This window comes from Anas platyrhynchos, chromosome 2 (assembly GCF_047663525.1).
Source record: "Anas platyrhynchos isolate ZD024472 breed Pekin duck chromosome 2, IASCAAS_PekinDuck_T2T, whole genome shotgun sequence".
In the NCBI taxonomy this organism is placed as follows: domain Eukaryota; kingdom Metazoa; phylum Chordata; class Aves; order Anseriformes; family Anatidae; genus Anas; species Anas platyrhynchos.
The window spans coordinates 67,580,476-67,607,921 of NC_092588.1; the positions used below are offsets into that span (position 1 = coordinate 67,580,476).

At 40.7% G+C, this 27,446-nt stretch overlaps 1 protein-coding gene across 23 annotated transcripts in view; it reads right to left on the reverse strand.

Moving 5' to 3' along the window:
- Positions 1 to 27,446, reverse strand: part of LOC101789676 (poly(rC)-binding protein 3) — a 513,140-nt gene that overhangs the window by 100,608 nt on the left and 385,086 nt on the right. Inside the window, exon 1 of one of the 23 annotated variants that reach the window (XM_038173818.2) lies at positions 3,780 to 3,799. The exons of the other annotated variants lie outside the window; for them this stretch is intronic. The gene's annotated coding sequence lies outside the window, so the exon portion shown is untranslated. Of the gene's footprint in view, positions 1 to 3,779; positions 3,800 to 27,446 lie in introns of those variants that run through there. 23 annotated transcript variants of the gene reach the window in all.

The following is a 27,446-nucleotide window of genomic DNA, read 5'->3' on the forward strand; positions in this document are numbered from 1 at the left end:
TCTTCACTGTGAGGGCAGTGAGGCACTGGACCAGGTTGCTCAGAGAAGTTGAGGATTCCCCATCCCTGGAAGTGTTCAAGGCCAGGTTGGATGGAACTTTGGTCAACCCCAAAATCTAGTGGGAGGTGTCCCTGCCCATTGCAGGGTGGTTAAAACTGGGTGGTCTTTAAGGTCCCTTCCAACCCAAACCGTTCTTTGACAGGAGTTTCACAGTTTCCACAAGAACTTACTCACATTGTTGTGAGACAACATTTTATAGCTCAGCTAAGGTAAGACTAATTTACTAATTTATAAAATTAGTAGTTAATGTATCAAAATGCAGGTTGCTCACCTAATGAGGTGTTCCCTCAGATTAATGTCATAAACTATGATTACAGTTCCTACTTCAGAGGCACTGGAAGAGGATGGAAGTGTCTGAAATACAAGTTTGGTGACTGTATAATCCAGTCCAATCCACAAGTATAAATTGAAAGTATCTAAAGTGTCTGACAGTTGTACTGTTTTTCAAAGTCTTAATATGTCTCAAAAAAGTTGATGTATGTAGAGTTTACAACCAGAAATAGCTTGTTAAAAAAAATTGTAGACAGATACAAGTAAATGGCTTCCAAATGATTTTTAAAAAGCCCTCTTGCATTTCCCAAAACTATGAATTTTAAGACCCACATCTCACATTTGAAAGCCCAGAAGTAGCCGTTAAACAAGGCAGAGTAGCAAATGGAAAGCCAGTAAATGATTGACACATTTGTCACAGAATTCTGTGACAGTCATCAATCACACAATGATCTCCACATTTGTGCTTATAAACTTAAACATCTATAACCATATAGTGATTACAGGTAACAATAATAAAATTGTACCAGGTATATATTAAATTACTGGAATTTCCAATTTATAAACACTGCCACTTCTTCCAGAAAAAGTATCTCCTCTTTTTAAGCTTAGAATTTAAATGTAAGATACCAAAATTTACATTAATCAAAACATAAGAAAGCACCTGTTCCATTGGAGATTTTTTATAAAAATATTATTCTCTGCTTTGCTTGTGGTTGTGCTCCTCAGACTTATTACTGCGATTCTCTTGCAGTTCAGTTAAATGTCAATGCTCCAATTACTTTAATAGTCAAACTGTGCGCTATTTTCACCACACAGTCATTCAGGCTTGTCATGTTTGACAAATCCAGTAATTGAGATGAACTCTTGGAGAATACTGACATGCAACCAGTCATTTCCTACTACAGAATGTTGACCTCTGCAGCAGACGCCACAGAGGATTTATTCAGCAGCTTGAAAAAACAAACAAGCTTGTTAAGTTTAAGATTATCATTTTACACATCTCCACTCATTTCCTTGTTTACTCACTTTATTTTTCTGCTGCAGCGGGAATTAAAACATTAGGAACACCTTGAATAAGTGCAGAGAAAGGACTAGAGGAAATATTCTGAAAGACCATCATAAAAATTTGCTTAGCGGGTTATTAGAGGCTGACTGTAATGTCAAACAGCTTCACAACCCCCTCAAGCCTCCCCAGCCCCCAAGCAGCTGCACACCTCCAGCTTCAGCTCATTAAGAACTGAAGGTACTATACAAATTACACAAAGTATTTACTGCTTCCAATCAGTCACTACAATATGTTTTAACCCTTGATGGTGTGTGCATGTTCTTCTTACCATTCCTCCACCATGCTGTTCACCAATACACAGGCAACACACTGAAACCTCAGGATTATTCCCAGGGACCTGCAGAACCCACCAACAACACGTTTGTTGGGTTAGCAGGTCCGAGTGATGCCTCTGGGACAACCATCAGTATTTAACAGGCACAGATATCTACAAGCTCACTACATTTGTATTGAAGAAAACAAACAAACAACCACAAACCTAACATGCACAAGACAAAACACATGATTTTGCAATGCTAGCTCATCACAAAGAGAAAATACAAAGAAGTGTGATGAGGATGTAACCTAATTTAAATACAATTCTGAAATTCTCTTGTAATTTACATTAACTGGGGATCTGATGCTACTTTTGTTACGGCCAGGAAAGCTACTATTGACCTTTTTCCCAGGAGTTAGTCTTTCTCTGGATGAAGTGCTGACATTTCATATAAAGAATAATGAAAAAAAGTGACTTGTGATTGAAAGCGAATGGTGGATAAAAATATAAAGAAGAAATAATCCACACAGACAACAGTAACTTCTAAGAAGTGACCTTTGCAGTTGCCAAAGTTAAATATCTCTTTGCATGCTTCTGACTGCCTTTATCAGAGACAGAGGACGGTCCAGGGCACATGTTACAAACCTCGACTATAACAGACCTGGTTTTACATCCCCTCCGCCAAAGACTTTTTGCTTCATCTCAGGCAGGTGAATTCATTTATCTATTTTACAAGCTGATTGATTGGTCCTCACTGGAGTCTTTGAAAGAAACATGTGTTAACTACTGCAGGTCACTCAGATTCTGCAGGAGATAAAGACCTCTGAAGTACCACTGATAGCCTGTCCATATAATTTTTTTATTTATTTTTTTAAATACATACTAATTCACAACAAGGTGTATGGCAGCTAACAAGGCTGAAAGGGCAGCAGGAACAACCTGAGTTAGCAGAATTAAAAGTAAAAGACATTTGTAGAAAATGAAGAGCAAGTACTTGTGCAAAAATGCATTTCCAGGAAAACAAGAGTTCAAATACCCACTAGAAAGGGGAAGAGAATAACTAAACAGCTGCACTCTGATGAAATTACTATGTCTATATTCAATTAGGCAGGCATTACCCACCTGTGAGATAGAGGTCAGAAACTTATGAGATCACTTAACGCATCTGGTAATGCAAGAAGTCTAAGAGCTAATGGGTGAGAACAACACCCTCTCTCATTGCTGAGGGTCACTTAACCTTTACCAAGAGGGAAGGCAGTAAATGTCCCTTCAGCTGAAGGCTCCAGATTCCTCCTTTTTCCACGGAGTTCTTAATGAAAGATGGTAGTTACTCATACATCATGCATTCAAACAAAAATTAGCCTGTGGTACAGTGTGCAACTGACTGAAGCAATTCACTGCATTTGCCTTGGGGAGGCTGACTCACAGAGGAATAGAGGGCTGACTCTAGTCACAATCTTTTTCACGGTCTCACAGTCCTTAACATCTCCATAGGTCATGTGCACCGTGTGCCTATCGTTACCATACAACACGTTAGCAGAGGTCATGAATGAACTTTCTACCTTTTCACACGACACAAACCCAGTAGCATCTTGTGACGAGGAAGAACCAGGTAGGGAAACTAGGCTGCCTCCTGAGGTACTGCAACCCGGAGAGCAGTGTTCCTGAAGGCAGCACTTTCCTCTCCTACTATCTGTATGTGGTTGCAGATACTAAAAGAGTTCTGTAAATCTTCAAGTACTACCAAGTCCCAATCCACAGAGCACCTGTGCAGACACAGCACAGAGGGAAAAGCCCCTCATGTTCAGTTATGCCCACCCATGGCTACCATGTTTTAGCAGATTGGTAAATCTAAATCCTTTTGCGTTAGGATTGCTGCCTCTGAGGCAAAGACACAAAGCCTGAAGACTGCATACTTGTAATGCAGCAGTCAGTGCTCTGCCCTCCTCCCCACCTTACAGCAGCTGCAGGAGGCCCCACCAGCCTTCCTGACTGAGGGGAAGCAGGCTGTGTCCCATCCACCACTGGATGCTGGATGAATTTTTTCCTTCTTCCTTCCCCATGAACCTGCTGTTAGGTGATCACATTAAATCGATAACCCAGACAACTTCACACCACGTTTACCTGAGCAGGAGATTAAGGTTTTCAAGCTATAGGCCAGACTTGGTGACCACTCTCTACAGCTTTACCACCTGCCGTAACAGTGGGGCCCCAGCAGTAAACCTGCACCTTAATGAGGAGCAGGGCAACATGCTAATTGAGCACACCTTGTGCTTTGAGGTCTGTTTTTTGGGCTGCCTAATGCTCGACAGGTGTTATAAGGCATTGTTTATCCTGTGAACCTGTAAATGGGCATCAGGCAACAGCTGAGTCCAACTTTAGGAAATCTGGAGAAAGGCAGTGTTAGCATTTCCCTGTCTGAAACACGTGAATCCCCAGAAAATCTTTCCCCAGTAAATTCAAGCCTCGTCTGACATATCTGAGCAGCTGTCCCCCTCCCTGCACCTTCTTGCCATAGCTGCAGTGTGGATTCTCACTGTCATATGAAAAAATGGGATTCCAACGCCACTGCTGTTCATAAGGCCAACAAACTATAGACCACATCAGGGAGAAAATCTTCCAGATAAACTGGAACATGGTGACCTTCAGGGCATGATTAAGGAAAAGCTGATCTTTGTGGCAGGGGGTCTGCACTAGATGACCTTTAGAGGAACCTTCTAGTACTATTTTCAATGACTCTGCTTGCAAAAAGAACATTTATTAGACAGCGTCTGTGATAAAGGAAGAGCTTGTGTTCCTAGGTGGTATGTACAATAATCTTGGCTCACTACCTTGATTTGTTGCTTATGTAAGGTTATCTGTGTTATCTGGTTTACATGAACATGTTTCCAGAAAAATCCAGACAAAAACGTGTTCACAATATATTTGATATTGTGGGGGATGGAGGAAGCTGTCTCATGATGTTCTTGTTTTCTTTTAATAACCAGTCATCAATATTTTTGAAAGAACATTTTCAGGCCCCAGAGGCTGTCAAGGCCATGTTTCAAAGTCAGCCACATCCCTTTGGACATTCTCAAAACAGATTTTCACATTCCATGTTTTTTTCCCAGGCCACATCCTTCTCTGCAAAGTCCCAGCCAGCAAGATGTTTGAACATCGAGTCTCAGAAAAAGACTTTGTTCTTGTAGGAAGAAGCTACAAGGAGGGAGGAAAGGAAGGGCAGGAAGCAAGCATGATTTATGGCTCCAAGTTGGGAAGATGGGCGACTGAGATAAGTGATAAAACCATGAGGATCATATAGGAGCATGTGGCTTATGTCTCCCAAAGATGTGGTGCTGCAAAAGCTGGTGGTCTGCAAGACAAGGAGGAGGGTGCTTTGGCTTCCAGGAGACTTTATAATGAAAGAAGAGATCAAGTAGGGCACTTGTAATCAGACACGATGCATATGAAGCTGTCACCCTTCAGGGGGCTGAATGCAGGACAGACTTAGTGCTGAGTGGAAGAGGAGGGACTGTGTTAGAGTGTTTGCCCGGAGTGATAATGAGCTAAGGAAGTACCAGCAGCCTTTCATCAATAATTAGATCACCAAGGGGCAAGGAAAGGCAAATTTATTTACAGGCCAGAAAAACACATGTATGTTTATGGGCTATTGATTATATCCAAATGTTCAACCACGATGGATTTTAACAGTGATTTTCTCTCAGTTACAAAATTCACAAGCATTCCTTTCCTTACAAATAAATTTATGAGAAGATACAAATGTATTTCAGGTTACTTCTTGTATTTCCCGACTCACGGATAGGAAATTTTATGTTGGCTTATAATAAATAAATAAACAAGAACCCAAAATATCTTTTACAGGTTAAAATGGCATTTCATTGTAAGGGAATTCACCACGGCCACTAAGATCTGCATTCATGTTTCCAAGTTCCTGAATTACTTAAATCTGTTTGTAAAGCACCCTAATGTATTCTCAGTGGAATGGTTAACTGTGAAGAATGCCATAGGTTGGTGTTACTAATATTTAATAAAGGGCTTACTAACACATCAGTAATAAAGGACTTACTAACATAACACATCTGGAAGAGTAGCCAAAGAGCCTGATGTACTATGAACAACCACATATTTTACAATTACAGTAACCATTTCAATCTCAGAAACTACTGTTTTTGGTTATGCTCTGAGCATGTTCCTCATACTTATCTGAGTGAACTTCACTACTCCTAACATTTACATTGCTACACAAAAAAGGGAAGACCCTTTAGGGATGATCATAACAGAATAGGTCTGTGAGTAATTATCTCCTGACATAACCATGGAAAACAGAGATAAAACACACTAATTTAGCCATAATCCTGCTTTCATAAATTTACTAATGTAGAAGGGGAAAAAAAGACAATAAAAGAACAGACTCTAGTCAGGGCTTTGCCTGGTGCTAAATGAGACCTCCTTTTAATCACATTTCTTTATACGGCTCTGGGGGCTACGATACTTTTGGTAACTTTTTTTTTTTTTAGTTGCTAAAGCTTAATCTCACAGTCCAGACTGAGCTTCTACATTTATTCTGAGAATTTAAACCATATTGGCCATTCTAAAATCATACGGCATCTCTATTTTCTGTCATAAGATCTATGCATACTTATGCATAATTTTTACATATAAACATAAGCATATATAGAGAGATTATATAGATTTATGTAATTGCATATAAATTACATAGTATATAACAAATATTATGCAGATGTTGTTATATCTAGGATACTATACCCTTTTCCCCGTATATGTTGCAAAACTCATTGTACCGCCTAAATAACAAGAAACAATAGAGGATGCTTTTTTGTGTGCGTATTTTGGACTTGATATATGACTACATTTTTCCTGTTCTATACCTATTTAATTAAATTGCAATGAATAAAAGAGTGGCATACCACCCTAAAACAGGAGTATAATAATGAATAATAAACCAGTTGTGCTGTACCATGATTCTCTAACACCTAAACTCAATGCTTTAAAAACACTTTACAGACTTGATCTGCATATATATGTTTGCCTTTAGATCTGAAGTGTGGAGTATCTGTTGAAAATTTTCTGTCAATTGCCCTCAGACATCTCTTGAGTAAGTCTTTGAGAAAAAAAAGTCAAAAGGGTATCTTTAATAGGTGGTTTTTCTTTATGTCTCTTTCATATACGAAATCACAAATATATACTAATATATCATCCCCTAAAAACCAATAGAAAAAAAAAAGTTTCCAAAAAAAAAAAAAAGATTTAAGAAATAAAATAATAATAATTAAAAAAAAGATGCAAGAACAGACATGCAGAAATAGACACACACACACACAAATGGTGCTACAGTAAGGAATCATTTGAACTCATTTCTGGTTGTTTTTCATTCCACCAGAACCCTACCAACAAAATGATAACCATGTATTACAGACTGCCTACTTACTGTTAACGCACACTTAATCCTGCCAACGCTGGTTCTACAGAAAACACTATCAGTTTGCAACCATAAATGAACAAAATTACCATCTGCACACTGAAGAACAGAATTGCAAACATAATTATATCTCTTACATGTTGTAAGTACACAGTTGTTTTAAATTTGGACTTATAACCTGTTTTTTCAAATAACAGCTTCAGTCTGCTTCCAAGTCACTAAGGTAATGGCTGTAATAAGTAGCTATACCTCCTAATCAGCGAATGTCACAATAAGCATAGTACATCTATCTATCTAATCCTTTTTGGCTATGTTATTATGGTTTATGAGCAGTTTTACCACCCATATGTTATGTTGTCACGTTCTTCCAAAAGCTGGTTATTAGGATTAACTGGAGAAAGTGAAATATGAATGGCTGTATAAATTGCAGAGCTGACTGCTGCTAAAAGCAAGGTGTCCTAGGTCAAAGGAAGAAGTGTCATGCAACGCAGGGCATGCCACTTATTTCAGCAGGAAACCCACAGATTTTGCTTTGGCCTCTGTGAGGCTTCCCGACTCATTGCCACAGTTGGCTTCATATGGAAAACAACATCTGACCCTCATTTATTTCTGCTCTGCTAATATGCACCATGGACATCTGTACAAAAATAGTAGAAGCAATCCTTCTTCTCAGAAACTTTAAAGCCAGATTCCCTCCCCCTCCCCCCCCCCCAAAAAAAATATAAAAAAAAAATCAGAGGATTACTTCCATACAAAACATTCTTGATGAAATCAGGCATTCCTAGATCCAGACACCTTCACTTTGGTAAAAATTCAACAAATAAACAAACAAATAAAATACCAAAGGTATGAACCAGGGTATAACTACCCAGACAAAAATACTACAAAAACAAAACAAAACCCTAAGGGCTCTGTGACCCACAATGAATTATGATTTGCTCAGGAACCCATCCTGTACAGTTGTTCAGAAAACAAACAAAAACCCCTAATTTCCTTCTGTGACTTAGTAACAGAAGTGAGATATACAAAACACAGCAGGCAAATATCATCCTCTGCTCAGCAGTGATGAGGCCCCAGCTTGTGCTTAGGGCATTGTGGCAATAGTGGAGAAATTAGAAAGTATCTGAAGGAAGCAGCGTATTTAGGAGCAAGCAATGTTCTTAAAGCTTTGACAAGGAGGATGTGAAAGATGTGGTTTCATATTCTTGGTCAAAGGAGAAGGGGAAAATATAAATGTACTTATAAATGAAGACAGTGCTACTGTTCTCCATATCCAGACCAAAAAAAAAAAAAAAGGTTTAATTTGCAACTAAATATAATGATTCTATGATTCTAGTTAACAAGAGGAAAGCAAGAGGAAAGCCCTAACTAATAAGCTCACTAAGCATGGAAATGAATTAGTGCATGCAATCCCCCTCTCTACAGATTTTTAAGGAAATATCCCATAAGAGACAATCTAACTATAATTCTCCATCCTAGTGGAACTGGGTGACCTTTAGAAAACCCTTCCAGCAGAAGCAGTGTACAATCTGTGGTCAAGAGATCAACCCCTTCCCTCTTTAGCACACCTTCTTGTCTCAGCCAAACAGGAAGGCTGGCAGAGCCTGGCACTCCTGCCCAACTGCCTGGATGAGGCATCCTTACAACATCTCTGCCTAACACTCTTGTGTTTCAGACTGGGGAGACAGGGCTGCATAACAGGGCTGAATGACAGTATTTCCATCTTTCTGCATTCAGACAGAGCCAACGATGCACTTTCTTCTGTCCCTCTGTCAGCACGCAGTCCAGAAGCCATTTGTTATTTCTTTCAGGGTGATCTTACTGCTGTTTCTGGAACTACAACAGTTCATCTCTGCTGCCATTTCCACTCATTGTCTGCCCTGGACTTCCAAGCCTTTGCATCAATAAAATCTCCCAACTGACTCTGGGGAGAAACTTGCTCTTTTTTATGGAACCTGGCTAAACAACCTCTTAACATCTGCCCTCACTGTGAGGCTGTGCTTCCACCCACAGTATGCTATGGCATATTTACCAGTAGGACATTGGTAAGGCATTTTTGTGACGCACCTTGCTGCATTATTAGAATGGCACATTCAGTATTGGAAGTTCCAGAGTGGACTCTTCTCTCTTTCCAGTTTTCAGATTCCTTCCTTTCTGACATCCACATCTCTAAATATCTGTCCTGCTACTGTAGAATAATTATTTCAAAAGAAGACAAAGCTAGTAAACTGTCTGAGCCAAGACCTTTTTTGGTAGCTCTGTCTGAGATTGAGGAAAAGACCTTTTGGCAAAGTTGCTCCTGTACAGTTCCAGGGAGTTTCATTGCGAATATGATCAGCAGCACTGTACCAGAGACATGAAGCTAGCCTGGCAAGCTGTAGACAGAACAGCTTCCATACCAGTCCTTTGATGACCTTATACACCGAGAGAGCCCGCAGCTGGCTGGTGAAGCAAATGGGATGCCAGCTGATGATGCACAGCATAGCCTCTGTATGTTTGCAGTGCTATCCCTGCTAATGAGGTAGGCTGCTGTGCTGTGCAATAGCTGAAGTTTCTATGGAGCTTTTATCTTCAGCTCCAGTGAGCTACAATAACCCAGCCTGGTTCTGCAGAATGTGTTCATCGCTACCCCTAGATTGGTGCCAAAAAAAAGGAAGCATAGCTTTTGGACAGTCACAAGCAGAATAGTTAATTTCTGACTATTTCTAGCATCTTGGTATTGAAGTGCTAGCTAGAATAGTAATATGTAGAAGTCATAATGCATTAAAAAATGAAGGTTAAGTGTCTTCCCAAAGAAAAGAGGTCACTGCCTCTTCTGGTTCCTCCAAAGCACTCACACTAGATACACTTCTAGGCTATGTCTTGGGTGCAACCTGAACCCAATCTCTCTTGCTGAGTAATTTATCAGCATCTTGTGATCTACATGTCAAAAACAGGAGGAAGATCAAGTATGGCCGTTAATATGATTTAAAGGGTTCTTTGCCGTTGCAGCAGCTGGAGACACAATTATGTCTCTGCTCTAGCTAGTCAATGAAATATTGTGAAATATAAGTAACTACGTTACAGTGGTCAAAATGAAAGCTAAGCACTGCATTCTTTTTGATGTCTGCTCACCCATTTACGAGTTTGAAGTATCAGTTCCTTAAACTCACCTGCGATAATACACTGTGGAGGCTGTATTGCAGATATACCTGAAGGCAGCACAAAACAGTATTAAGCAAGATATGTTGAAATAAACAATTCTCTGTTGCACAACAGCCATATATTACAGTTACATATGAGATGATGTATGAGAAGATGGGCAGCAACTGGTACTCTGTGGTAAAAGCTGCAAGTTCTGCCATAGGTGGGGTGGCAGCTTAAAATATTCAATATAAACAGCCTTGCTTGAGGGGAAAAATCCCAGCCCAGCAAGTTAATCCTTAAGAAGGTCAAACAATTTAACATACAAAAAAAAAAAAAAAAGCATTCCAAAAACATTCCTCTCAAAACAGCCTACCTTGTTAGCATTGATGCTTTCCAGTAAAGGGAGGTTTGGTGGCAGCTAGAGGTAGATGCTTTTTTTACCCTTACAGGTTGAAAGCAGGAAGACACGAAGAACTGGCTTTTCCCAGGGACACAACCTAGAACATAGGCTGAAAGGTCTGGAGGGCAGCTGCTCGTAGTCAACTGCTACAGTTGTGTTAATGACAAAAAAAATGGATCACCAGGATGCTTTCCCCTCTGGAGATAATACTATAAAAAAAGACAGGGCTGCACATTAAGCAAGATCAACATCTGACCTTCAGTAGAGTCTCCAAGACCTGCAGGACTTTCTGCAACAAATCATAGTTTTCCAGTGCCAAGATTTCAAGGGAGTGAACATGACTGACAAGCAGATCTGAGGCATAGTACCCATCTAGCTACACATTACCAGAGCATGAGAACTTTCAACATAAGCAATGTGCTAAAGGGCTCCTCTGCCCTACTCATTCATGCCCTGCTGGGATAAAAATGACTTCCCTGACATTGCAGTTTTGTATTTGGAGGAGAAACAAGACATTCTGATTTCTCCTTCCATTGAGGCCCTTTGCTTTCTTGCCCACGTACCCACTGTGTTCCATCACCAGACCTAACTACACAGCTGGTAGAAAGATACAATGATGTTGATACGAGCAAATTATCCCCAACAGAAGATGACCAGCCAAGGGTGAGCAGGTTCAGTGTCCATCCTGCTCCCATTCCAGTGGAGCAGCAGCTGTGACTCGCAGCCCCCTACAGGCCCAGCCATCCACACAGAAGTCCTTGAGGAGCAACCTCCTTTCGGAGATCACATATTCAAAGAGATGCCCCTTGGGGCATCCAGCACTGAGATGCCCCATTCTCCTTAGGGATTTACAAAGGAGTTCAGCATAATCTCGTCGTGCCCTGAGCTGGAGGACCGGGACGGTGGGGATGACAAACTCCCAACCGACCCTGAACGTGTGCGGGATTTGCTACTCCACCTGGATCCCTACAAGTCCATGGGTCCGGATGGGATTCATCCCCGGGTGCTGAAGGAGCTGGCGGACGTCATCGCGGAACCTCTCTCAATTATTTTTCAACGATCCTGGGAGTCTGGAGAGGTCCCGGTAGACTGGAAGCTGGCAAATGTTGTGCCGATTTTCAAGAAGGGTCAGAAAGAAGACCCTAGCAATTACAGGCCTGTCAGTCTCACGTCAGTGCCTGGTAAAATCATGGAGAAGATGGTTCTCGAACTTATTGAGGCGCACCTGGGGGACAAAGCAGTCATTGGTCCCAGCCAGCATGGGTTTGTGAAGGGCAGGTCCTGCCTAACTAACCTGATTTCCTTTTATGATAAGATCACCCATATGGTGGACCAAGGGAAACCAGCTGATGTGATTTTTTTGGACTTCAGCAAGGCTTTTGACACGGTTTCCCATAGGATCCTACTGGACAAAATGTCCACCATACAGCTAAATAAAAACATCATACGATGGGTGAGCAATTGGCTAACAGGCAGGGCCCAAAGGGTTATGGTGAATGGCGCTGAGTCAGGCTGGCGGGCGGTCACCAGTGGGGTCCCTCAAGGCTCCATTTTAGGGCCGGTACTTTTCAATATTTTTATAAACGATCTGGATGTAGGAATAGAAGGTATTTTGAGCAAGTTTGCTGATGACACCAAACTTGGAGGAGTTGTGGACTCGAATGAGGGTGGAAAGGCCTTGCAGAGGGATCTGGATAGGTTGGAGAGCTGGGTGATCGCCCACCGCATGAAGTTCAATAAGAGCAAGTGCCGGGTCCTGCACCTGGGATGGGGAAACCCTGGCTGCACGTACAGACTGGGCGATGAGACGCTGGAGAGCAGCCTAGAAGAGAGGGATCTGGGGGTCGTGGTAGACAGCAAGTTGAATATGAGCCGGCAGTGTGCCCTGGCAGCCAGGAGGGCCAACCGTGTCCTGGGGTGCATCAAGCACGGCATCGCTAGTAGGTCGAGGGAGGTGATTGTCCCGCTCTACTCTGCGCTGGTGTGGCCTCACCTCGAGTACTGTGTGCAGTTCTGGGCACCACAGTATAAAAAGGACATGAAACTGTTGGAGGGTGTCCAGAGGAGGGCTACGAAGACGGTGAAGGGCCTGGAGGGGAAGACGTACGAGGAACGGCTGAGGGCACTGGGCCTGTTCAGCCTGGAGAAGAGGAGGCTGAGGGGAGACCTCATCGCAGTCTACAACTTCCTCGTAAGGGGGTGTCGAGAGGCAGGAGACCTTTTCTCCATTAACACCAGTGACAGGACCCGCGGGAACGGGGTTAAGCTGACGCAGGGGAAGTTTAGGCTTGACATCAGGAGGGGGTTCTTCACAGAGAGGGTGGTTGCACACTGGAACAGGCTCCCCAGGGAAGTGGTCACTGCACCGAGCCTGACTGAATTTAAGAAGAGATTGGACTGTGCACTTAGTCACATGGTCTGAACTTTTGGGTAGACCTGTGCGGTGTCAAGAGTTGGACTTGATGATCCTTAAGGGTCCCTTCCAACTCAGGATATTCTATGATTCTATGATAAGTTACACTGGGCATCACTTCGCTATGTCCTGACAAAGATTAAAAGGGTTCAGGTCGCTTCCTCAGCCTATGACTCTCATGTAGTAAGACATGTAATGAGTCAGTAAATCCTCAGATGCTGCTATAAGATGAAATAAAATGGACAATAAGCACTATTTTTTAACCAACAAATATGTTACTCATTATGCAGTACATGCTTCTGTCATTCTCTGAGGGAAAAATGCCTAATTGCTTATGTTATATCTCACTGGAAATACAACAAAGACAACAAGCCAGGCTATTGAAGGATGAAAATAATCATCACAGCAACACGTGGTCCAGGGACTAACTCTAAGAGAGAGGTATTTAATCTAAAGAAATGTAAATTATAACAGGAGTTTTGAGAAAAGCTCTGCCAATTAAGGAAATTGTCTGATCTACACCAAAAAAGTCACCTAAATCCTATTTACTCAAACTTAACCCATATTGTTCTGCTCCTGTGTGTATGGGTGGATCACTCCATAAGATTGACAGAATCCTGATTTATTTTTTTCCTCTGTAATCTCTCTTTTTTTTTTTTTCTCTCTGCACTTTGGGACTATAATTCCACGTAATACAGAAAGATAGCTTTCTGAAAAATTACGGTGGCCATCACTTACCTTTGAACACACGATCAGTTTAACGAAAACTCTAGCAGCCTTTCAGCTAAGTACCTGCATAAATATACACCTTGTTTTTGCTTCAACAACCAATGGTACAAGCCTGTGCCTTTCTCCTTTCTGCACACTGCCCATCACTCACATACATTTACACAAAGGGCATACAGGGAACAAATAATAATATTAAAAAAAGAGGGACAGTATATTTCTGCAAGCATGATAGATCACTCAGCATCCCTTTCTCAGAAATCGTGCCTGTCCTCTGCATGCAAAACTTGCAGAACTCCAGAACAGCTGCTACTTATTGGTAGTCTATAAATCCGCACACCCATAAATGTGTTGGATGTGCTTGGTTATCTGTCAGATATGCAGAAAGGTAATGGGGTGGCACACATTAGGATTCATGAATGCACTTTTTGTAGTGCTTTTTTTTTTTTTCCCTCCCAGAGGTATATTCAGGCCAAATCAATGGCCTCCAGAAAGTGGTGATGATGTAGTGCACAGCTTGGAAATCCATTCATGAGGGAAGGTGACAAGAAAGATTAATTGGCTATCAGTACTTTCCGGGGCCATAGTTGTCATTTTTTTTTTGTGGAGAGGCACCTGTTACATGCATATATTTGCCAGGTTGGACAACGTGGGCAGTAACTCGACTTCACAACTTCATACTTGCAATTTACAGAGCAAATGTCTGAAATAATCTAGAGCCATCATTCCACAAATGCAAGGATGGCGATGCACTACCATTACCGTTCAAAGGCTTGTAATAATGACTACCTGCTAAATACAATATAATTAGAGAATACTTCCCTATGAATTAAATGCAAATACTGTGATATGTGACTGAGTGAGCACATTTAGTTACTATTAGCATATTCATTACAATATAAAACCCCATTCTCAAGTGATTTTTTTTTTTCCTGAAACGGAAATATGGGACTGCCACACCGGGGGTAGGAGGGGGACTGGCAAGCTTGGTGAGGCATGAAAAATCGAATTGCAGCGAAGCACTGGGAAGGACGTTGTCGGGCAATTACGGTGCTACAGTGTTTGCAGTCCACAGGAGCTGCAATCATCCGCAGTGACAGCGTGGCGTACGACTCCCCCAAGGCAGCGGGCTCGGGTTCAATCAATTTGTCAGACGCGGCGCTGCCTCCTCCCTCCCTCCCTTCCGCAGAGGCCTACCGGAGCGGGGGGACAGCTGGGCCGCACAGCTGCCTCGCTGCGGCAGATCAATTAGAACATCAAAATTCATCTGCTAATTAGCAAGCGAGTGTACGGAGGGGAGAGAAACCTCCCTTAAATGAATCATTTCCATGTATTAATGAATTCGGTGACATCCCAAATTTAGAGCCCGATGAGAAGAAACGCGGCCGCGTGTGTCGCTGGCGAACGCGAGCACACAATGCCGACACCGCAGAAGTTGAATTTGCTTCCACTACCAGTGAAGGAAGACCCATATCTAGCAGAGCTATCGATGTCTAATCACAGAGTAAACAGCTCTACTTAGCTGTAACACAATATCATGAGTTGATAGCAGTGGGACCAGGAAAAGTACTAATCACAGCAAGCCTGACGTGCCGCTCGCTTTGAAATGCACCAAGAAGTCCCTTGACTTCTGTGAGGGAGGAATGGGCCTCATGTCAGCAATTCTTATCCTTGCCTTTATTTATCTGTATTTTCGACCTTCGCATTGCTGTTAGAGTGACACGTTGTTTATTCACATGTTGCAGTGTCGCCGAGAGGTGTTTTTACAGCAGAACTTGGCCAAAGTCAGCTGCTGGTCCAGCAGCATTTCAAGGCTTAGCGGGACAAGGTCACAAATTCTTTCTCCTGGATATTTTAGTGTGCTTAGCAGAGACAAAATAAATAAATAAAAATATATTAAAAGCAAACTACTTTTTGCATAGCGCAGCTCTTATGTCTTGTGTACGCAGTTTCTAGCCCAAAGAGAAGCCATGCACATTGATTAGCATACACACAAAAATTAATTTCTTCAGTTGGAAATGGCACCAGCAACCTCCCTGCTTACACCCAGTGCCTCAGCCATCACAGCCTAGCCTCGATGGGCTTGAACAGCTCTTCTTAGGCTAGCAAGCACAAACTCTTTGTTCCTGGAAGTTCATCCGAGAACGCTCGGAGGATGCTTATGCTGTCAGAAATGATTAAGGAAGAAAAACAACGGTATATAGAGGACTAAGACAAAATGACCTCCCAGAAATAGTAGCATAGGAAGGGAAACTGTAAAACTGGCATGAGCAATCACCCTACTGCTTATTTGAAGCAGTTTATTCACTATAAGTCAATTGATTTTCCCAAGGTATTTACTTTTTAAGGCTTCATTTTCTTGCATGTAAGTACATGTGATTTTTAGGATGTATGGCATCAAATAACCAACCATGAATCATTATTTTATAATATATTACAGCAACCCGCTGCACAGAGAAGCCACAACACATGCAATGCCAATTTGCAAACTACATCTTTTAGCCTGACATACAGATCCTGACTGCTTACCTTCTTAGCTGTTAGTTGCCTCACCAAGACTTTTCCTCTCCTTTTTTTTTCTCCTTTCAGTGACACTCATTAAAACCAAAACCACATTAGATGGCCGAAAACACAAAGCCACACAGTAACGCCAGTACAGGAGGAGCTGAATTCTCTAAGGGAACGCTATGAAACATTATTGTTAGTTCTGCTGCAGTAAAACAAACGGTCAGGGAGCTACATCCATTGTCATCTATTGAAGAAGATGAGCTGAAAGTAAGTCACAGAGGAGGTCAACCAAGAGTGCAGTCCCCTACTTACCTTGTGATAATGAACACTGTGTATGAAAAATATTTAAGAATAAGAGAAAGTTTTATCACCACCATTAGTTCTTTTCAAATCCTGCACTGGACTTTCATCTCACACCAATACACGTTATACCCAATAAGGCTAATGCATGAGAAGGAAGAATGTGACCCATCAAGCTTTACGGCTCTAAGCTGCCATTTAGTTCTAAATTTCTTTTCTTAAGTGAGAACTGCTGAATACAGCAAGCACCGAGATGTAATATATATTCCATTAAAAGCAGTCCAGAGAATGTCACATTTTTCTTATCATATTACCTCAGTTACTGGCAGAATAGTATAATTACGATTCACACTGAAGTGGCCTACAAAAGGAATTTAATCAAATTTTAACATAAAATATGGTCATCTAAAGAATATTCCATTCAATAACTTGTTCAGTCAAGATACTGTGTAGGGAGGGTACGTGCACAGCTAGTAACAAAACAGCATTAACTTTTAAGTCAAATATGGCATCAGGATGTTTAAACAGATGTCTAAAGATGTGACGATGTCATTGCTATTGTGCTGTACTCTGTAAATAATTTTGCATGGATAACTGCTGGGTCACTCTCAATCTCACATGCTTAAAATACAAAGACACAGAGAAACCTACTATTTGAGTACTCCTAGCAAGGAATAATTTACTTGGGAAGAAATCCCCTCTCCCTCTCATGTAGCCAAGTGGCTGGATTCTGTTCTGCAGGACATTGGTGCAAACTCAGCGTAGTCACTGAAAGCACACCAGCTGCTGGAATTGTACGCTATTCTGAGTGAGCTTGTGTCTCCTGATTTAATTATAACTCGATGCCTTGAAGGTGGAACATGTGTCTCATTGATTAGATCTTAGGTAACTGCAAATACAAGGAGACACTGTGTAAATGTATAAAATTCTCACCACATAGATCATTTGCAAAGAATCACTCATGCTATCTTTGCAAGTGTTCAGATATGAAACTGAATGCGGAAAAGATACAAAAGATACTAGATATGAGACGTACTAGGTATTGAAAGGCATTCATGCAGAAGTTTGTGTCTTACTCTGCACAACTTTGGCAACACAAACCCAGATTTACTGCTCTTCAGTTTGATGGTTTTAAGGTGCTACCAAAGCCCTCACTCTCTGGTAACACGAGAAGAGATGGGATAAAAATCCAACAGAGACTTAGAACAGAGGAACAGAGTTTACAGCACCTGAGGATTCAGGCACAGAGTTTACAACTAATTGCAACATTTTAACTACTCGACTATCCCTACATTTCTATCCCTAGATTTATGAGATTTTTCCTGATTGTAGATTAAGTCCATGAATTCCTAGGATGCCATTCACTTTTTTTTTTTTAAATCCTTGTCCATCTGTTACTCTCCTGGGGCTCTCATCACATCCCTTGCTGCCTCAAAGCATCTGTCTCCTTTATCTCTTCCTTATGCTAGCTCCATTTGCTCTTTTCCCCTTGTTTTCTTCTGTTATTTTCACTTATTTTTGGTTCCCATCTGCTATGTCTGACCATCTTAGTTTCTTTATTCTCTCTCCATTTTCCTCTCACAGCAACACCCCATTCCCATGCGCCCACCATCCTGCCTCTGGCAATAACTTCCCTTCCAGGTCCACCTTCTACTTCCCCTCCCAGCCTGGCACTACCTCAAGGCTTTTAGTGATGTTATTCCTACCTACACATCTCATCTCTCAAACTCTTGCTTTGCCTCTGTCTCCACTTTTATTTTCTCTGAAACCGTTTAACATGACCATAGCCATCAACAGCTTCCTTATAAGAAATGCTAATTACTTTGCTAGTTCTCAATTTACTCTTGTGTTCTTTTGCTGTCTTTGCCCCTGTGTATTTGGCTGCAGATTATCTCTCTTCTCCACTCTTTCTCATCTTCAACACTTCTTTCTATCTCATTACAAAGCATGGCAACTGTTTGGATATCCCTATTTTTACAAATACAGTTCCCATTACTAATTTATTTATTTTTAGCTGCTTTTAATTCCTGTACAAATGCCTACCTTTGATGAAGTCTTTTAGATCACATCTTTTAATTGGTTCCCTGGCCGGTCAACTGCCTTCTGCAAAGTCAATCAGACTTTCCTCCAAGAAATCACCTGTTTTTATTATTATTATTATTATTTTTTTTTATTTTCCTACCCCTCCAGTCATTACTTAAGAGGATAATCCTCACCTTCACCCATGATTTTCAGAAGAGGTCTTACATGGGTGTGTGTCCTATGTTCTTTTACCTCCTACATCTCATTCCCCAGGTAACCAACTCCACAAATTAGACTACTATGTTGACATTAATGATCTAACTCTCTCATGCAGAGCCATACCCTTTCCTCCAGTTTCTATTTTGATCTTTCTGACACAGACTAGCAAGAGCTACAGCTATATAGATTTCCTTGCTGTATTTTCTTGAACACTGGAAGGGCTCTATCACCTTGCAAATCAACATCCTTCATCTGGACACCATCTTCAACTCTCCTCTCAGTGTGACTTTTGTTCTCTAGCTATGCCCTAATTTTGCAAATCAGCTTGAGAGACGACCTCTTCTATTCATCCTCATAGCCCAAACTTGCACATTATGGTTTTTTTGTTTGTTTGTTTGTTTTTTTCCCCCAGTTCTTACAGTTCTTAGTGCTTCTCAATTCACAAAGAAATTCAATAATTACGATCTTGTGGTCAGAAAATCTCTTTAAAATCTTTTGGGTTTTAATCCCTATCTCTATCTAAGGGGTGACAGAGGCAGGCAGGTGAATGAGGGACAGATTTATACACAGCTAGAGCATGGGACAGGAAGTCTTGTATCCAATCTAGGGAACTGAAATATGGGGGGATGGGGCAGGACAAGATGGGAAGGGGAAAGAGCAAAAATTGGGAAGATGTAGAAATAAAGAAATAGACAAAGAATCAAAGAAATGCAAACAAATTTACAAGGACAAGAAGCAAATTATACTCAAAAAAGAGACAAACTAAAAAGATCTGTTCTATACTTAACAATTCAAAGAAAACTGTGGTAAAGACTTCAATATTTAAAAGAATATTTAAGTATTACCTAACTACCATTTAGGTAGGTAAGCTCAGTTATAATTTTAGGAAAATAAATGCAACCACCTCATACAATCAAGTGTTAATTAAAATCACCTTGCCCTTGCAGAAGGTATATAAAATATTTCCAATGTCTTCATTAATCTTTATTTTTAAACCATGGAAGGAGCTTGGTTTGAAGACTTGTTCCAGGGTAATGGTGCAGCTCCACAACCATGGCATGATGTCCTGCTGTTGGAGTCTGATTTAGGAGCTGCAAGCACAGCACAGTGCTGGGATCGTGACCAATACCAACAGAAGCACTCTGGTTTCACTGCTCTGTGATAGCACAGCTACTTCATGGTTTTGTTACCTTGCACACAAGTCAGAATAGGCCCTCCACTGTTTTAGGGTTATTTTCCAACGATTTTAGGCTTTAAGCAGCTTGTTAAACATATCAGCTGCTTTAAGTAAAAATAAATGTTTTCACCTCTGAGCTAGGAAAACAGCTTAGAAAAAAATGCTTTGCTTTTTAAAATGTGTATCTTATCTCTAAACAGAATGTTTTTCTAGGTTACTCAAAATAAACAAGAAATTCACTATATTTTAACTGACCAGTGGCTTCTAAAGTAAATTAAAAACTATTATAGATTTTTCTGAACAAAAAAAACTACCAGCTTGAAATGATTTCTACACAGTTCTCCAGTTCTCAACAGATTAAAAATACACGGAATTGTGAATGTCGAAGCACACTGTCTGTAATGAAGATAGATGAGTAACCACTGTGATTGTTATCACAAACACTAGAATAAACACAACAAATGCATTGCAGAAAATTAAAATATTATATGGGACATCTTCAAGGTTAATGCAGGACAGTGCTACCTTTTCATTTATCCAGACAAAGATGAGTATAAAATCAAAAGTATTGTAAATTATCACAATCAAGCTGCTGAATATATTAGAAGCTAAGCAGAGAAAGATGCTGAAACAATTTGTCTCACAGGTGAAATGATGGAAGAGGTAGCAGTGCACAGGACAATGCTATGCATGAAAGAAAGACAAATGGAGAGATTGCCATTTCACTGACTGCTCAGTATACTTTTCTGTCCGGTAGGTTAATAGCCAGGCTGTCTTAACTGTGATAGCCTTGATGACTGTATTGACAAGAAATCATGATTTACAGCAGATCTACTTTTATGAAATGGCTGGATAAGCCCTTCCATTAACAATACTAATCAGATAAAGTATTGCTAATGGATGACCCTGCATCTGGTTAGGATGAACTGTTCTGCTTAGTATGTACATGCTGTAGTTTCCATACAAGATCAAGATGTCACTGCTATAAATTTACACATTATGTTTTGAAAATTGTTTACAATTTATTCTCTACATCTGCTGCAACTTTGAAAAAGAGAGCTCTTTCTTTGTTCTTGTCATTAAACCAGATTACTCTCATACAGCGCTGAAGCTTTCAATGACCCAAACAATAAACAAGGGGACAAAGTATAAAGATACAATAGGAATTAACATATACATTCACTTTTCCCTCCTGGTGCAAACGAGTTACGTTAAAAAAAAAAAAAACGCATACTGATAATCACATTTCTAGGTAAAATGTATTCTGAAACTGGGAGTATAATAGCCACTTGACTGATATGCTGCATTAAATGATAGTGCCCAGAGCACCAATCCTTTCATGTAGCTATAAAATATTTAAAGTACATAGTGTTTACAGGCAGTTAACAGATAGTAGTGATAAACCCCTTTCAGAAACAAAACAACTTGTCCTATAAGCTTTATAGAAATGAGGGAAATCTTAGGAGATGCAGCATCAACAAAGCTTTCACGTCAAGAGATCTCACGCTCATCTCTAAGAATGACATGTGTGCCAAACTGTGCATGAAAACTGTTTTCCTCCAGCCCTGTTTACCACCAGGCCAGTGTATGCTATTCACAACAGTTTTTATAGGATATGTCTTCAGTCAATGAAAATATCCCTTGCTTGCAGCACAGACAACAGAACTTAATTGGCTTTCTCCTCTGTTGCACTGTAATTTGCAAAATGAGAGCAAATGACCACAAATTTTGAACAGTAATGTTTTATATTCACCTTATAGACTCAGTAGAAAGACAACTATAGTCTGGATATCAACTAGAAATTGGTACGGAGGTCCCGAGTTTTTCTTGATCCTTCCAACTTTAATATTTGTTTTATGGGAGACTGTTTCTCTCCCTGCCAATTGTGGCTGGCTTTCATTGAGGAACAAAAAACAAAAAAATCCTTCTAATTTGGCCTAGAAAACATTTTTGCTTCAATATTACCACATCTGCAGTAAACATACAGAGATATGTCTTTGTAAAGGCTAGCACAATTTTTTTTCCATCATCTCACAGTTGTAAACTGTTAAAAAAAAAAAAACTATCCAATTTATCCAATTTTAACATACTGTTTTCTCTCCTAACTTTTCTTCATTTTTCCCTACATCAAAGTCATTTGCTACTCTACTAGGTCAAATAGCATGGTATTTATATCCTCTTGAAAAGCTAAGCAACAGAGTAAAGGGCTCTGAGAAAAGCTTAATACAGTTCCTAAACTCCTGTGGTTGATGAGAAGCTCATCATGAACCAGAAATATGCACTTGCAGCCCAGAAAGCCAAACCTATCCTGGGCTGCATCATAAGAAGAGTGGCCAGCAGGTCGAGGGAGGTGATTCTCCCCCTCTGCTCTGCTCTTGAGATCCCACCTGGAGCCCTACATTCAGCTCTGGGGTCTCCAGCATAAGAAGGAGGTGGGGCTGTTAGAAGAAGTCCAGAGGAGGGCCACAAAGATGATTAGAAGGCTGGAGCACCTCTCCTATGAAGACAGGCTGAGGGTGTTGGGGTTGTTTAGCCTGGAGAAGAGAAGGCTCTGGTGAGACCTTACAGTGGCCTTCCAGTGCCTAAAGGGGGCCTACAGGAAAGGTGGGGAGGGACTCTGTGTCAGGGAGTGCAGATTCAGATTATTAGGTATATTTAGATTAGATATAAGGAAGAAATTCTTTACTTTTTGGGTGGTGAGACACTGGAACATGTTGCCCTGAGAAGCTGTGGATGCCCCATCCCTGGAAATATTCGAGGACAAGTTTGATGAGGCTTTGGGCAACCTGGCCCACAGGAAGCGTCCCCACTGATGGTGGGGATGCTGGAATTAGATTACCTTCAAGCCCCCTACCAATCCAATCCATTCTATAATTCTACACCTAAAAAAAAAAATCCCCAGTTTAGATTTTCTTATCCTTAAGGTCCTTGGACACAGAGTGAGGGGTTTGTTAGATCAAAAGGTCCCCTGCAGCCACAGATCTCGTTCGTTAGGTAGACCTGTGATGCATAATGCACTTACATTTACTGCCATGAAAGAACATAAACTATGCCTTTGATATTAAGAACTTGAGCTACATGGGCTGAGAAGCAAATGGGTATTTAGAAAAATGAGTAATATTCAAACATGTTTTATTTTGGATCTAAAAAGTTCTGGTACTTAAGTTACTTATATGCAGCACTACTAACAGCAGTGAATGCTGTACGGCTAACTCATTGCACACACTTGCTGCCTACTCACATAACATATAAAGAAACTAAAAGACTGGCAATATCAACTTCCATATCAAGTTATTCAAAGTTGTTTTTGGCAACACAGAAGTCTAAACTTTCACTTTCAATCAAAATGTTTTTATTTTTTATTTTTTTAATTTTTAAAGAGGTGAGCTTTCTAATCCCCCCCCTCCCCCCAAAAAAAAACAAACACACACACAAAACCAAAAACAAACTGTGGCCAAGCCTGCGCAAGGTATCATTTATTTATTTATGAGTTACAAGAAGGTTTGGAGGCCCTTTCATCTTTAAAGCTTTGCTCTAAATATTGCCATGCCCCACGTAATTTCAACATGGTCTATTGCCACACAGAAACAATGCCTGGGGTTATCTCTATCCTTTTGCCAAACTGTGCAGTCATCCACCTGTGGATGGAAACAGATGGCAGATACTAACAACTGTAAGTAAACTCTTGTATCTCTTCTCTGTTCATCTCCTTTTTTAATTCCCTAAGTGCTACCCCCTGCCCTGCATTAAAAAATAAATAAAAAATAAAAATCTCAGAATGAGTATCAGCGTCAAAATACTCAGCTTTGAATCTTAAAGAATCTAGTACTACAGGATAATGTCAGGAAGTACAATTTACAAGTCTTCAATCAACATGGTTTGGTTGGCCTCTTTAGGGCCTGGCACAGATCCACACAGTGCAAGGATTTCCCCTTAACTTGCTCTGGTAAATTACTCCAGTAGCTTCCTGCAGCCCCATTGCACAATGGGAGTTTGGATAAAGCAAGAAAGAAGACAGTGTGGGTCAAAGGAGAAATTTAGCTACCAATTCCTATGCTTTTCAGTATTTTTCTTTCCTAAAATACATAAATATAATAAAAGATATATATTTATTAATATGCATTACAAATTAAATTCTGTAAATTGCATATATCAAAAATATGTAAAATAAAGCAATTGAGCCTGTAAAAATAAACATTTCTCTTATGATTTTATGAAGAGCATCAAAAGGCACAGACAAGGGGGAAGAAAGCCGAAGGGCAGCTGCAGCTCGGTGGCAGCTCAGCTCCTGGGGGAACCACACTGCAGAGGTGCCTGGGGATGGAGCCAAGCAGACATTGTAGAGGGTGATGAAAGGACTTTGCTTCACCACACAGCGGTGGTTACTCTCTTCCCTGCTCTCTTAACTGTTGTTACTCTCTTCCATGAATGCACTCCAACTGTGGAGTTGTGCTTGTGGAAAAGTTCTTTTATTTCTGGGTGTTTTGGGGTCTTAATGACACTCTCTATATGCTTTTGCAGTAGACTACAAGGTATATGGTTGCAGAAGTGCCTCTCACATCCCATGGGTAGCTTTTGGCCATTGCTTAAAGGCAGGTGCTCTCTTCGAGGAGTTGGGAGCGGCATTTCTTCCAATAAACTCAAAGGTGTAAATTGCCAGGCATCCCTGCAGCTATTCTTGCAAGTAAGATGGCACCACGGTGTCAGCAAGCTGCTGTTTGGTCCCTGGCTTAACTGTGAGAAATTCTCAGCATAGTTAGTGCTGCTCTCCCGGCTTCACCAGCACGTACCCCAGAGGTCGATCATCAGGCTGAAATGCAACAGTTGCCTCACACAGCACAGCGTAAGAAAAGGGTAGGTTTTCACAAAGGATCTCATCTATCCACTTCATTTCAGGGTGGAGTTTAATTCGTTACTCAGTCATCCTTTTATTTTAGACCTGTTTGCTGTGTTAGCAATTGCAAGGTGCCTTAAAGTTGTGATTTTTCCCACCGCCTCAGAAAAAAAGATGATGGTGTTGCTACTGGTGTCAGAGGGTGAAAGGATTTTTAGGAGAAGGGGATAGTTTTATGTTTTGCTTTGAGGCTGGCAACTTACTTGGACAACCTAGTGGCTTCAGGCAACAACACAAAATAAAACTGCATGGCCGCAGATGAAGGAAAGGAAGGTCATAAATATCATAGCAGTGCTCCAGTAAAACACAGTACAATTAACATTGTGAGTTGCAGCTTTCCTACCTGTATTAAGCACAGGCTGGCAACAAATATAAGACTCAATCACCTGAAATAGAAGAATGCTTTTCTGCTCAAGACTGCTGCCGAAGGCTACCGTCAGACATGAGCATGTTTCATGGAGATGACAGTTACTTTGAGGGGAACAAAGTCTGTGCTGACATCCACCCCAGGCAACCTTACCTAAATTATGCACTGAAATCAGTAACAGCAACCTCCTATTTATGCGGTCCATGCTAAAAATGAAAAAAACAAAACCAACCACAAACAAAAAATCCCCACTGCCAACAGCAAAAAACACAAACAACAACAACAACCAATGCTACATCCCCTAAAATACTCCCTTCTATCAGAAGGGAGCCCAATTCCAACTTAACCTCTTTGTAGGGATCTCCTTTTCCCACAAACCTGAAAACAAAAATACCACTCTTGTATACGTAAAATAAAGAACTCAGATGTAAGTGTATATGAATGAGCTCTGACCTTTCCTTCTGGCTTGCCCATATTACAAATATAATGACATCTGCTGAAGGTCAGAGGTCTGGGGTACATAAATTCTGTGCCTGTAGTACATGCTTTCCAAAGGCAGACTGCACTGTCATGGATAATTATGACATCTAATGTAGATACGTCTCAGTTTCATTTACAGTAGTCTGTCCCTTTTTGTTTTTTTGGGAGAAGTTGGGAGAGTAAATGGAAATAAGCCTTCATCTAGACCTGTAAGACATCTTTGTTATAAGGGAAGATCTCTTTGGCAAGACTGATCATTTAAAATTAAGTGAAAAACATGATTTTTCCAAATTTATCTAGTTTTTCATTTGCATTTAAATTTGCAGTATATCAGATAATTGTACAAGTGGTCTACGAAAGCTCCACACTGATGTTTCAACATAAAAGCTCTCATTAGAAGAGGTTTTGACCATAACAAATGAAGAGCTATATTCCAGCTACGACCCATGTGATCCATTAGTAGGGTGGGGGGGTGGGTAGAGGAAGAAAGCATCAACATCAGCACAGAGAGATACGTTGCTAACTCAGCCTTGCTGGTTTTCTGAGAACAGGGGAATAAATTTTCAGGTCAGTGAATTTTTCAACCTTTTTTTTTTTTTTTTTTTTTAAATTCACAGATCCCTAAATATTTTTCCATGGAGATGCTGACTTCTGAATAGCAAAATTGAGCCCAAGGCAAAGTGCTTGCTTTTCATCTTTATCTGCCACCATTTTCTGAGATGCAGTTCACAGACCATCGGCTGAAAACCATTTCTTGAAGATATTTCTTTGTCTCAATTTAGCTGTTTTTCTTAGGATATTGCTATCCTACCTTCCCCTGAAGGAAGGAAGAGAAAAAGAGAAAGTACCTATGATATGTGGACAAGATTTTTTTTTTGAACTGAAATTACAGACACTTATGTTTTTCAGTCCCACCTTTCTAGACATGTTTAGGTTAAAATTGCATTGCAATCCCTCTTTCTGTAGCTCATCAGCATTCAATTAGGCAGGGTGCTTGGTATCATCATCAACCTGATACTCTCCTAGGCCATGGTTTTAGAGCTATTTAGACATTACTTTGTTCAATTAGACTCAGGCTTTTAGGTGTCTCAGTTGCATTTGAAAAATATGACTTGGCTGTCTACAACCCTTCCACAACAGAGCACCAAGAGCAGCCGCATCTATCTACAACTGGTTTTTAGCACGTAAGACCTGTGTCTGGTAAGATCTTGTAAGATCTGTCTATCTAAGTGATGTATCTACAGGTGTATACTTGCTGTCCTGGAGAAGTCCTGTACATTTGCCTAAGAATCACAAGACCCAGGAAAAAATGACACAAGCTTTTTTTATTTTTTTTTTCTTTCCTCCTGCTCTCCTCCAGTTATCTGCAGAATCCTTTTCTTCCTGGGTTAACTGGAGCAAGAGAAGGGTCCTTTGCGCCGATACAGGCATCCACTACGTACAGCCATCTCCACATTCCCTTCAGGAGTATCTCATGCATCCATCTAGCTACAGACAGGATTCACCCAAAAGGCCTGGCCTGGCCCAGCCCAGTGTTTCATGGCCTAAATGAAGTCTTCTATGTGACCAAAACCCCCGCCAAGCACAAATTTGGAAACAAGAGCATCTTTCCGCCCACTGATCATTTAATCCCCTAAAGCACTATTTTCAATTCATGTTTTGTATATATGATGCTTTTGAAGCTCTCTCTGCTCATTATAGAGTGCCCTAAGTACAGGC